Source organism: Cyprinodon tularosa, unplaced genomic scaffold, assembly GCF_016077235.1.
Source record: "Cyprinodon tularosa strain WSP-4 unplaced genomic scaffold, ASM1607723v1 ctg270, whole genome shotgun sequence".
Lineage (NCBI taxonomy): Eukaryota > Metazoa > Chordata > Actinopteri > Cyprinodontiformes > Cyprinodontidae > Cyprinodon > Cyprinodon tularosa.
In genome coordinates this window covers 1,682,549-1,696,714 of record NW_024038975.1, presented here as the reverse complement: position 1 = coordinate 1,696,714, position 14,166 = coordinate 1,682,549, and the positions used below count along the sequence as shown (strand labels likewise).

Sequence of the window (14,166 nt, the reverse complement as noted above, 5' to 3'; positions counted from 1 at the left end):
CTTCATATCTCAAGAGGAAATGATGCATGTGAGACCACTGTTGGCAAGGCATATTTATTTATATAGCACATTTCAGTTACAAGACAGTTCAAAGTGCTGTAAATGAAAAAAAAAAAAATATATAAAAACACATAGGGAAAGTATCATGCAGTGAGTGCCATAGAGGTATTTCAATATCATGAATAACTTAGGAGAATAAAATGAATAATTGAAATGACACGAACAATAAAATAATTAATAAGGTCAATAATTCTAAAATAACAAAAAAGTAAGTTAGGTTTATTGCATGAAGGACTGCCACTCTGGGTCTCTGAGCAAGACCCTTAATCCCTGATTGCTCCTCAGGTGCTGCACAATGGCAGCCCACCGCACCCCAAGGGGATGGGTTAAATACAGAGGTAAATTTCTTCAATGTGAGATCAATAAAGTTCAATAATTATTATTAAAATAATTTATAGTTTGTTAAAACATTGGATGAAGCTTAAACTAAACAGCTTCATTTCAGTTTTAATTTCTTTCATAACTACTATAGGGTGCAGCCCAAAATAAACTTACAGGAACCTTTTGTAGGAGGGGGCCTTAGCAGAGTTGTGTGGGTCCCCACTGTATAGTGGTTTGCTAGTGGTGGGGGGGTTATTCGACCTTGATCTGACTCAGCTGCCAGGTGTGTGCTGCAAGCTTGGGGCAAATGCCTTCCTGTGCCCACATATGTCGCATTGTGGGATGTGGTAAAGAAAACTGTTTGCTTTATATTTAAAAGAAACAAACAAGTTACCAAACTCGTCATCTGATTTGGCCTGAAGTGAACTATACGTAAAAACATTACAGATGAAAAGATGATATTTAACTCAAACAACTTTACTGCTGAGCACTTTTTTTATTGTTGCATTGTGTTGTGTTCAAAGTTTTGGAAAATTTATATATTCATCAACTTTTATGGGACCAGATCATAGACATTATCCATCCATCCATCCATCCATCCATCCATCCATCCATCCATCCATCCATCCATCCATCCATCCATCCATCCATCCATCCATCCATCCATCCATCCATCCATCCATCCATTTTCTATTAAGCTTATCCCAAGCGGGTCGCGAGGGATGCTGGTGCCTATCTCCAACTATCTACAGGCGAGAGGCGGGGTCCACCCTGGACAGGTCGCTAGTCCATTGCAGGGCATCATAGACATTACTACAAAGTAATATCTATGGACTAAATGGGATCCCTGCCCAGAAGAAATATGGAGGAAGAAAGGAAAATGTAAGTTTTACTATAAATCCTTTAAACATTTGCATAGCACTGAAGGATTTGGTCCCATTTGAGTTGATGATCAGCTCTCCCTAGAGGTCTGGAGCATTGATGTTATCCAGAGCTAGTTTGCAGCTTTTCTTAAGGTGCGTTTTTTTTTTTTTTGCATCCCTTTACATTTCTTATTTGTGGGTTTGCTATTCTTATTTTATTTTTGCTTGCAATACTTATGCTTTTTTGTTGTGCATTTAAGCATTTGAAGTGCGCTTGCACCTCTCCGCAACCGTAGTTATAGTTTTGAGGTCAATGCAAGCATTTTTCCAAATTGGCGGAGACTTCATAGATTAGAAACACAAACAGCTGAGCTCACAGCATTTAGATTTTAAGTTTTCTGGTCTTGAGCAATATGCAACACTATGTCTGTTATTCATGGTTCAGTCACTCTGGACTGTAAAACTTCTAATTTGTCAGTATCTCAGTTTTCATGTGTTCATTCGTGTTTTTACAGCTCTGTGGGAATTAACCCACTACATATAAAATACATTTGTACACCATCAGCTCATTTGAACGGAGTATCATGTTCTATCCTTTGAACAAACAAATCTAATTACTGGACTCATTGACGTCTTTTCTCCCCACCCTGCGTCTCTAACAGCTTTGAAACAAAACTTGTGTTGTTACTCTTAGGTCAGTGTTTATGCCACTCTGTGATGCAGTCAAATATAATGGCAAACCACACTCTAGATGACTCATTTCACTCAAAAACCCAACAGCCAGTAGCACGCTACAATGTTAGTGTCTGGGCACGGCATGAATATTCAGAAGGAAATATGCACTGTGAGGCAGAAAATCAGATGTATCCATCTATTTCTTCTTGTCTGAAAGCCATGGCCCATGGGGGGGTTTAATGATGGATGTGTTCATTCAGACCAAAGAAGATTCAGTCACCTTCATAGAAAAAAAATAAAACAGCAAGACCATAACTATCCATTTCTTTTTTCTAACAACTGCATTTTTTCTGTGTATACGTAAGGCCATGGATTGCTTACAGGCTCGTCTGCATGTGTCAAACTTGTGTTCGCAGAAAGACCATCCATACGTTTCTGCTTCTCTCAAACTCAAGCAGGAGACAGAAATTGACGTGGGTGCACAGAAATTCACCGTCGGCGCTGCAGATTTGATTACTGTGCAGTGATGTCGATCGCAGGCTCAGCTTTGGTTGAGGAGATTGTAAACGCTCCCCTGAGGTTCTGACGCAGGCTGCAGACATCATTGCTTATACCTCTCTTTGACCAGGCAGCCTGCTCAACAGTCTCTCCCAGAGAGGAGAGGGAGGAGGATGGAGGTGAAAGAGAAGGAGAGAGAAAGAGAGAGAGAGTCTGATAGGTTATTGATTTGAAAGAAGGGAGAGTAATTACAGTGACACAACCAAAGCAGGTGTATGGAAAGCTATTTGCACAAACAGGGGGGGAAAGTTACAAATAAGGATGCAACACACCCTTGCTTCCCCACCCCCCTTCATTTAAACTTGCACCAGCATCATTAACACTCCAGGAATGCCATCGTATGCATGACACTAATTATACACTGGGAATATCAAGCTGGGATAATGATACTTGGCCCACACTGTGTGAGGCATGGTTATCATGAACAAGAGAAGGAGACTGCTGCAGAAACCTGCTTAGGTACTACGCTTTTCTTTTCACGTCATATCGCTCCAGGTGGTGCTGTCTACAAGACCAAAAAGGAAATGAAATTAATCTTGATGAGCACTGTTGTATTTAATGAGAAATGTGTTTGCAGACTTTTTTTCCCACTCTAAATTCCTTTGCTTTTTAACAATGCTGAGGTTTGACTGTGGCTCCTCAAGCTAAATGTGCAGGTTATAAATTTTCCTGCTCTGACATTTACTGACTGAAAAGAAAGCAGAGCAAGAACATAAACTGGGGAAAGAGAAAAATAAAAGGCTTGTGGGAGGGAAAAGAAAACAAGAGGGGGTCTTTGTGCTGTAGTTTACCTTGGGTAATCATTAAAGTGGGTGGTCGGGTGTCGGGTGAGGAGAGTGGGTCAAACTGGACGAGGAACAGAGAAGGACTTGTGTAAAATTATCTTTTGGTTGCTTTTATCTCACAAGAGCCATGGCAACAAACCGAAACATGGAGCAAAACATTCAAACAGAGCCTCCTGTGTTCTCGCAGACCTCATGTCATTCAGGATGGTGTGAAAGTCCCAGTTAGGCCACATGTAAAGAGAAATGTTGGCTCAGAAATCTTAAATGATCCTGGATGTTCCAATCCAGGTGTATTTGTCTTTGATACTGACTTGAATCATTTAGGAATCCATCTGATAATCAGTTACCAACTTAATACTTAATATCTAAATATGCTTCATAAAGCATTTCTAAAATGGAGTCAAATTAAGTATTATGAGTATTCCAAGCTCTGCCTTAGTACCATGATGGTAAAGCATATATGTTTATCAATTTATTATTAGCCTTCAGATATTATTAAAAATGTGTTATACCTGGACAGTGCAGAAACGTCTTTGATGCCACTTTACAAAGAACGCAAAATTCCAAAATGTACATTTTTTTTTGCTAGAGCTAGACCATGCAGATATTTTACGGCAGTTCCTTTACACTGATATAATCTGCAGCCTAAAACAGCATAACTCAACACAAAAACATGGATGTTTACCAAAAAAAAAAAACTGTGATAAATTGCGATTTGTGATCATAGTTTTGTGCCTCGCAGCCATGGGTAGAATATAAAAAAGGTCAGTAAAAGATTGTGGATTGGTGGTTATCAGGGTTATGCACCCCTTAGAAAAGTTACATTTTTGATAATTTAATCAAAATCAATAATGCATCAAAGTAGGTGTTAGTAAGCCATATCCTGGTCAAGGGTAGTAATCTTTCCTCATTATGCATATATAAGTGTATGCTCACTGTTGTTTCAATAGTTAAAAAAATTATTTTCTAAAACCAATTAGCATTTATGCAATAAAAAATAAATAGCTAGTTAGACAGAAACAGTCCTTGTTCTGTCATGATAAACCTCTTTAGTTGCTTTGTAATAATAGTTGGATCGTTGTAACAATTGCAAAAACAAATCCATTGCATCATTATTTTTCAGGTACTGAAAGCGATACAGTTTGGGAACCACTGGATTAGCTAACATTGTTTGGAGAGAAATGACGCTTGAAACCACCAGTCTCAAAATAAGTCCTCACTAGATTTCAAAAAGTCAACAAACATTTTCACAAACCCACCATTTACCACCAAACGTCGCAGAGTGATACCCAGATTTAAAAACAACATTCACACACACTCTGGCAACCTTAAAACTTGGACTTCTTGTATCCAGTTTAAATCCCCAAATCATAGCAATCCCGCTGAGCTCTTGCAACAAAATTGAATTTGACAAAAACAACGCATGCGGGACTAAGTGATCCCACATTCTTGCGGCTCCACAGGAAATGTCTGGATTTCTTGTTCTGGCACATGCAAAACATTGACTTACAAGGAAAGAGCAGCAAACACTTTGCTGTGCACTAGCTGTGGTTGTGTGTGTTTCCGTGTTTGCCAGTGATTACAAAATTGATCTCTTGCAGGGAAAAATTCAGAAGTGGACGTCGAATGATTTGTGTCTAGTCCAAAACAATTACTCTCTATTTAGCTGCTTCAGTTATCTAAAACAATGCTTGTAATTAACCAAACAGTTATTCTTGCTTTAAACACTTACCAATAGACAATGCAACTGATTTAGACACAAATAAGTCTGTAATTTGATTGGCCTAATAATACGAAAAAGATCCCAGTTAAGTTATTGCTCTGACTGTCTGACGAGTTCTTTATCACGGTAAATGTTTCACTTTATCTTAACTACAGTAGGACATTGTCTTTGAGGTTGGTTGACGTGTGGAAACTGTAAACTTTATTATCTTGGAAACAGACCACAACACTTCTTATCCTACACACTGTTAGGATTGACCCTTTGACATCCACTCTGGTTTTCCTTTTTCAGACACGGCCTTCTCCCCCCTCCCTGTCTGGAAGCTCCTGAACTCACATGGTTGGAATTGGTGAACACACAGATGTCCTCAACACTGTTTTATGACGCCTTCTTTCACCCAGCTTAGGTCCTTTAATCCACGTTTAGCTGTTCTTTTCTCTGACAGACGTTGGTTGCTTCTACCCTCTGCTGAATCACAAATATGCTATGTTTCTGCTCAACCTGTTGCAGCAGGTGCTGCAGACAGTACACAAAGCAAAGGAATAAGTCAATTGTTATAAGAAGGAAAGGCAATATAATTAGTGTAGAGAAAGTATAAAAAAGCAGCTAATAAGATGCTGCGGCTGAAAAATAGTCTAGATAAGGTTGAGTTGGAAATGTGGATTCCTGCTTTACCTTTGCCCAGCTTCTATTCATGTATTTTGTTTTGTGGTTCGTGGTTTCCTCTGGAGAGTTGAGGACTCTTATCCGGCTTTAGGGTTCAGCTGAGAGGCCATATGGACGTTTAGTGAAAAGATTAGGAGCACAAGATGCACAACCACCTGCAGGGATAAAACTTTCAACTTTCTTTCCATCTGGACAGTTGCAATGTCACTGCTCATCTCCTCAGTAAATCCTGGTAGAGCACGTGTGGATCTTTATGCTTTATATGATGACTGTTTGAGAAAAACTTTTTCTAGATGGTGGTGTTTTACGATGGATTATTTATTTTCTTATTCATCCTGTAAATAGTGTCTTGAAAAAGTCTTCACAAATATCTGAACTTTTTCACATTTTGTCTAATTATAGCTACAAACGTCAGCTTAGGTGATAGGTGATACAAATTGACATTGTATTCGGAGCTACCAGCTGCCTTCAGAGCCAAATTAGCAGTGGTAACACATGTGAGCATTATTTAATGTCATATAAATATAGCAGCTCTATAATACGAGTATTAGGGCCAGGCTAGAGATTTTTTTTTTCTTCTATTTCGAGAATAAAGTTGAAACATTATGAGAAAAAAGTAATAAAATTACTAGAATAAAGTCGTAAAATTGCGTGAATAAAGTCATAAAATTACAAAATAAAGTCGTTACATTACGAGAATAAAGTCGTAATATTACAAGAATAAAGTCGTAAAATTACGAGAATAAAGTCGTAAAATTAAAAGAATAAAGTCGCAACGAGAATAGTCATAAAATTACGAGAATAAAGTTGTAACATTACGAGATTAAAGTCGTAACATTACGTGAATAAAGTTGTAAAATTATGAGAATAAAGTCATAAAATTAAGAGAAAAAAGTCATAAAATTACGAGAAACAAGTTGAATTTCATGACAACCCCTACATGAAGCACTTTGTTCCCTAAAATGAGGACTGTCGAGCATTATGTGAAGTTACTTTGGCTATGGTTTGGAGGAAATCTTTTAGCACACCAGCATCAAATTGGACAGTAGTTGAAAGTGGACTCAGGTTGGTCAGCCATCTTATGCTGGTCGGAGCTCAAAGCTTTTTCTCTGAAGCAGATTGTGGTATTATCACTATATTCTCGTAATGTTACAACTTTATTCTCGTAAGATTGCAACTTTATTCTCGTAATGTTATGACTTTATTCTCGTAATGTTATGAATTTATTCTCGTAATGTTACGACTTTATTCTCGTAATGTTACGACTTTATTCTCATAATGTTACGACTTTATTCTCGTAATTTCACAACTTTATTCTCGTAATTTTATGAATTTATTCTCGTAATGTTACGACTTTATTCTCGTAATGTTACGACTTTATTCTCATAATGTTACGACTTTATTCTTGTAATTTCACAACTTTATTCTCGTGATTTTATGAATTTATTCCTGAATGTTACGACTTTGTTCTCGTAATGTTACGACTTTAATCTTGTAATGTTACGACTTTATTCTCGTAATGTTACGACTTTAATCTTGAATGTTACGACTTTATTCTCGTAATGTTACGACTTTATTGTCGAAATAGAAGAAAAAAATCTCTAGCCTGGCCCTAATAGTCTGTCGTACTATAAAGACCTTAGAGGTCTGTTAGGAAAAAAAAGGATGGAGACAAACAAAGATAGCAGCCAAACTGTGGAGAAGCAGGGTTTGTTATAAAGCATCTCATGCAACATGCTTTAATCCAGCATGTTCACAATTATACACAGACTGATGTTCTAAAGCTTTTGTTTCTGTTAATTATGAGGATTTCCCTTAAACTTTTAAGATAAAAATATTACTTTGGACCAACAAGACAGCTTTCTTATTAATAAAAAGGATGCTAGGTAACTTTTGATGGGTTGTTGTCAATTAGCCTCATATAAATGCACATTCTGCTTTGTTAATAACTGTGCACACCACGTTCTAAGATTTATTTTTGCCAAAAAGCACTTTACAGTTCTGTACCACTTTCTGGGGACATATTGTTATTCGTTTAAATAATAAATAAGCTGACCTATCTTTTAGTGGAGATTTGATGAATTTACTTGTTTTAAACATGATTATGATCACATCTTTCTGCTGATTCTCCCCTGTCTTCTAATCCATTTCATAATGAGCAGGTCAGTAAATCCCATATCACATGTGTGCATGTCATTGTGTTATGCTTATCTATTTATTGTGTATCTGAATAGTAAACTAAATAATATCTGGCTGATTCACATTTCTTTTTTCCTTCCCTTTAATTTTCCTGACATTCTTTTACTCCTTCAATTTTATCTAATCATTGACTTCAGCTGTCATCATTCTGTATCCGCTCTCCCTGTTGAGCTCTGTATCGCCTTTCTGGGTACCCCAACACTCCCCTCGTCTGCCACCCTCTGCTCTAGATAATAGGCTGAGCTGTGTTATGACGCACATGGCTCTGTCTCCTGAGGGGCTTTTGCGCACACAAGCATTCATAAAGGCTCAGTGAGTGGCCTGGTGTTCAGATACAAGCACCAGCCAGGTATTTACATCTCCAGATAACCGACACCGCAGGATTACTGTATCAGCTGCTCTGCTGTTTGCACAATAGATGGCATTCTTTAGGAGTAAAGACTTTTGTTGAAGTTATCAATAGCAACCATAAAAAAACAAGTATTGTTTGGCTGTCAGGTTTTAGGGGGTAAAATGGAGATGAAGATCAGCTTACTTTTATTGTAAGTCTCAGATTGTTCTGAAATCTCCAAATGCAAAAAAAAAAAAAAAAAAAGGCGAATAAAGAGAACATAATCTCTTGTGTTACACCATAGTTTCAGGTCATGGGAGGTTCACATCTGATTCAAATTTCCGAAATACATCCAGACTAACCCTCGTTCAGTCATATCTCCTAAAAGCAATAATAAATGTGTCACCATCTACAGAAACTGGTTTCATATAATTGCCCACTTATTCATTTTGTATATTCCCCTTCTACTCACTTGCCTTTAATAGACACACCTTGTTAGTGAGCACAATGTCATGCTGGACAAACCAGTTTAAAGTAATTTACATTGTGACACATATTACATTTGGGAGGTATCTTCTATGACTGCATATCTTGTTCATGTCAATATGTTTAGCTGTAAACTAAACATATTGGCATATTGTTGGCTCCCTCAGTGATTGAATAGTTTAATTTACACTGCAAACAAATATAAATCCAGTCATTGAAAAGGCTTACATTCTAAAAGTTAACATTTTAAGTAAAAAAGTGGAGCTTTGTAATACTTTTCCATGTTTTAGCAACATTGAATAACTTATAGGTGTGAAGCTTAGGTTAATACACTCTCACTATTCCACTGAATTGTGTTATACTTTATGAGCTACACAAACGGCTGGCAATAATAATAATAATAATATAACTTTATTGATCTCACACTGGAAAAAATCCCCTCTGAATTTAACCCATCGCCCGGGGAGCAGAGTGGGGTCAAGGGTTTTGCTCAGGGACCCATAGTGGGAGTGGGGCTTGAACTCAGAACTTCTGAATTCCAAACTCTATGCCCTAACCACTACGCCACCCCCTTGCCAAAAAATTCACCATTGCCCCTAGCGAAAGGACTGCAGGGCAATTGGTTAAATCACTCTGTAAAACTTATCCAAGACTTTGCATGAGTCTTTCTGGTCAAAAATGTAATATTTTTCCATGTATCGACACCTTGCATTGCCTTCCAGATGTAAATTATAACAAAGACTCTTTTAGCTCCCAAACAGATTTTGCCCAATAAAATCAGCAAAACTCTGTACTGTCACTAGCCATCTGTACATTACTAAGCATGCTAATTATATTTTACTTTTCCATTTAATAACTGAGTAAGTAATTATAACTGAGCTGATAAGGTAGATGTGGTGTACATACTGTGGTTGCAAAAATCCATGGTGAGCTGTGAGGGTCTTGTAGGTATGCAGAGATGTCAAAAAATATTTGCATAACAAATTATTATGATTATACTGACAACATTTATTTATGAATATCCAAAAGAAATATTCATTATATTTTTTAATTAGGGGTGCAGTTGGTAGCAGTGTATTTTAATTGTTAGTTGCTTTATGTGTGTGTGTGTTAGTCCTACTAGTTGGGTATCTGTGTTGGGTGCTTATCTCTAACCTTTTCTTCTCAGGGTGCGTGCGGCAGGATGAGCTCCCAACTGATTCACCTGAGAAAGAGAAGTGAGTCACTGAGTCCAGGTTGGATTCCCACTGGAATCCAAACGATTCAACTACCTCTCTCGGACCTATCACCGCATGAGAAAACTATAAGAGCCGAACAACCTTTCTTTACTCCAATGATTCTTCCTGAAGCCAAATTACCCACTGAGTCTCTTTCCCTAGAACGATCCAGTCAGAGCCTCACTGGTGCGCCCGTTTCTAGGATTATCAAACTCTGTGATTCCTCTGAAAATAAAACTCTGAAAAGACTTACCTTTGTTTGATTGTGCCTGTTCTAGAGTCGATCCCAGGATCATGTCATACTTATGTTTTTGTCACCCTTGTATTGCGACTCATCCAGGTTTTAGGTCCTTGAAACATTTCCCATTCCCAAACCTTGTATTCTATGGTTTTCATGCTCATTGTAAAGTACACATGCTCTCACAGGGCCTTTACTGATAATTGAACTGGATGTTTGTGAGACCTTTTTCAAAATTAGAGAAACTTTGGTTGGTCTATTTGGGTGTTAAATTGTTGTGATCACTGCTATAGAAACATAATTTGAGTGTTTGGCTTTGCTGTTAGCTTACCTCCAACCTGCTGCTAAATAGGTTGGTCAATAAAAATGTTGTCTAATTCCTTGGTTCAAAATCTTGCGGCTACCACTGTATCCTGTCTTTTGTTTGTACCTGTGTCAACTATGCATGTTGGAGGGGAGGGTATGGGCCATGGGACTGTTAGGTTTCAGACAGTTGTTAAAGATAGGTTCTGTTCAGCACCCTGAGGCTTTATCTTTCCGGCTCTTTTCCATGAAAAGAGATCATTCGGGACAAACCCTTTAAATAACACTTCATAACTTATATGTATTAAATAACCAGGAGACATGACAACAGATTTTGATAGAAATTGCAATCTTACTTAGATCAGAGAAATTGCTTATTGTTTCAGAATGGCAGCTGCTAACCTCCGGGCTCACCTCTCAGGAAGTGGCCCCGATTAATGGTTAAAAAAGGCATTTTATACATCTCCAGTCTGCCACATCATCATATTTAACATCGTACACATTAGCAGATAAGTAGACATCCATGGCTCCAGCCTTATCACAATAGGACACCGCTCTCATTCCATTTCCAAATCTTTGCCTCGTACAGAATGAAGATTATAACCATATATCCTGACAGAGGAAATGTCCCAATTAGATTAAAACGTCAGTTTTGACGCGCAACAGACAGCACATACCAGGGTGTGATAAACTCACACATCTTCAATGTTAATTATCCTAACAAAGTGATAATTACTCATTGAAAACTTGGCAGGCTAAACCTCCAGTGTAAATTTTGTTAAATTATTGGTCAAATATGAATTGTCAAACTTTAGAAATATATTCCTCAAACTGCATTAAATATGCGCTAAAATGTGACTAATTTCTTGAGTATGTTGCGCACTAATCAGCTGTTGAGGGTGCTCTCAGATGCAATCTCCCCTTTGCTATAGATCAGCAGGGCCTTGACCATTGAGTCTCGGTCTATTGAGGTAAGCAGCGAGAAAGTAGAGCCCTGATTGGATAAAGCGCCAAAATACATAATTTTTCTGTAAGGCTAACCCTCATAGCTGGTCTATGGAACAGACAAACTGTGTGTGGCCAGATATCAAGGAGGTTTTCCTCATGATTAGAGATGTGAAAATGATCATTCAGTCATTGCTGCACAACATCTATTTTCACCCGTTGTAGTGATGTGTTTTATGTGTTTAAACATTTGTTAATGCAATACGTGATGTTTGAATTTAATTAAAACCTCCCCTGTTTCAGAGAACAGCAGCTGATGTTGGGTCAGTAGAGGAAGTCTGATTGTGCAAGTAACAACTTCCTACTGATCTGATTTGACGGCACTCTAAGATAATCGAATACGCCAGTGCTTATGTTGGAATGCTAATAGTTGCATTCACATTTAATGTGATTTCCAGACCTGATGACAAAGTCTGACACTGTCTAAGGACTAAGGTCTCAACCAGGAAATTTCATTTTCATATAAGATATAGAATTTGACTAACTACTCTGACAATGGAAAATGAAACCATATTTGCAGTCACATCCAAGCAATAAAGATCACAAAACAACACCTGGTGGGTTATTAAATAAATACTCAGCTTTTTTGCAAGAGCTCCTGAGCTATGTCAGGCAGGCTAACTCTAATAGCAAGGCAGTTGTTTGGTAAGACATATTTATAGCTCCTCGTGGATAGTGATGTAAATCTTTATGTATTGAAGGTTATATCATCAGCCTATAAGCTTTCAAGTAGATGGACAGTATAATCAGATTTCTCAGTATTATGTAGACATTTAGGAAAATGATGTGATTTAAGCCAAAACCACAAAAATCTTGCCATTCATTGCTGTTCAAGTTGGAAATAAAGCATTCTATGCTAGTTTGACTACTAACACTTTACATCATAAACATGACGCATGGAGCGCTTGAATGGGATAACATTTTGAATAGAGCTACAACTTATGTGCCAAGAGTAACAGTGAGGCTATTATGACTACTCGGGTGTTGACTACTAATGTAAACCCACTAATAGCTCTTCATTTTTCATGCAAAAATCCTTCATAGCACCAAATTCATCATTGCCCATAATATCTAATTCCCTGTAATCTGTATATTGAACAAAATTTTATCAAAAACTGTAAAGTTTTGATTTTATAACACAATCGCCTAAGGCAGCTTTTAATGCATTTGTCTTCCTGAATGATGAAGAAGCAGACATTTACCACTGGAAAACTCTGTGTGAATGAGATTTTTGTCGCCACTATAGACAGAGTTATTCTAAATGTGTTTGGTTGAATCATGGCGATATATTTATGACCACTTAAGTCAATTCAGGAAATGGGTCTGCATGACTCCAACAACTTGCCTGACATCTGCAGAAAGCCTTGGTCTGATTATGTTTACGTCATAGCGACCCCATGCTGGACATTCTTACACTTAGACAGACAAGCTTTTATACTGTTGCTGCATTCTAGGCACACATTAAAACCCAGAGGTGCAGAGGAATCAGAATGGAGCCACAGTTTATCGACCAACACAAAATTTGCTGTGACATGTCAACCGGATGAGAATCAAGTGGGAGTTGACAGAAATCGCCTATTAAAGGTAACCTGGATGCTGAAAGTGACCTTGGTTTATTCCTGACCCGGTAGAAGCTATGGAGAATAAAATCTTCAAAATTTTTCTGCTGGACTTATAGCTAAACTAATACTTTATTTCAAAGACACCTTCCACCCTGAGGGCATTATTCATGTTAGTATTTAGAATTTAAGACAAAAAAATAATATATTTAAAAATATATATATATATGGATACCCTTTCAGGAATTTTTATGTTTTTTACAAATATTCTTACCTTGCTTATTCAGAAAATTCTGAGATTTTTAAAGAAATAAGAAGTAAAATAAAGAAAGCCTAAGTTACAAGTTGTGTTTTACAGTAAAGCATGTTTCTTTCTTTGGATTTTCCTTAAAAGAATATAGACTGTCAAATGTCACAAAGTTCTTATCTTTCTTCCAGTCTATGGCTGATTTTCGAATAGCCTCTCTTGATGACTCCTCTCCAAAAAACTGCTACGCCAGAGAAGAATCTGTGGAAATTCGCTAAGGGTGCATTCACACACACAAATTATTGAAGTGATATAATTCAAATGGTGGACTTCAGCACAGAGATTATGAGAAGGGGCCAAAAACTGCTGGGCAGTTGCTCCAGTATTGCAATTATCAAGAACAAAAAAGCAAAAAACAGAAAGCCAGCCTCACAGGTTTTATGTTATTCAATCTTTGATAGAGCTGTTCATTTTCTTCCAATTCAAATATCCTGTTCTTACATCACTTACTCATTTCCTGCTTTTTGTATGCTGGGACAGGCAGTAACCATGCTACAAACAAACCGTTCCAGGTAAACCATGCCACCACCAGCAGTAGCAAATGTGCCACGGTTGCAGGGTTCATGGGTTTACATGGGTGTGAGCTGCTCCAGAACCCTGACTCCAGCTAAAAGCCTTTCACAGGTTGGATGTGAAAGAAGCGAAAGATAAAACTTTAAAAGCCATACGGCAGCTGGGTTCAACCAGCTATGAAATGAGGACTCCTTAACACTTGTCTAACTACAATATATGCATTTTTAAAATACACTGCAATATATGTTGGTCTAATTTTGTGTAATTTAAATCTCTCCATTTACTTCGAATGTGTGTTAGGCATATTTTAGCCATATTTTTCTGTTGTGTCCAATCCAGTTCTCAAATAAAAGAGGG

General features: G+C 37.6%; 1 long non-coding RNA gene across 1 annotated transcript; it reads left to right on the top strand.

The window, feature by feature from the left end:
* Window positions 1-1,150: 1,150 nt before the first annotated feature.
* Window positions 1,151-10,514, top strand: LOC119786413. Its single transcript, XR_005281180.1, has 3 exons — window positions 1,151-1,263; window positions 5,277-5,391; window positions 9,836-10,514. It is a non-coding gene; the product is annotated as an uncharacterized LOC119786413 (long non-coding RNA).
* Window positions 10,515-14,166: the final 3,652 nt, after the last annotated feature.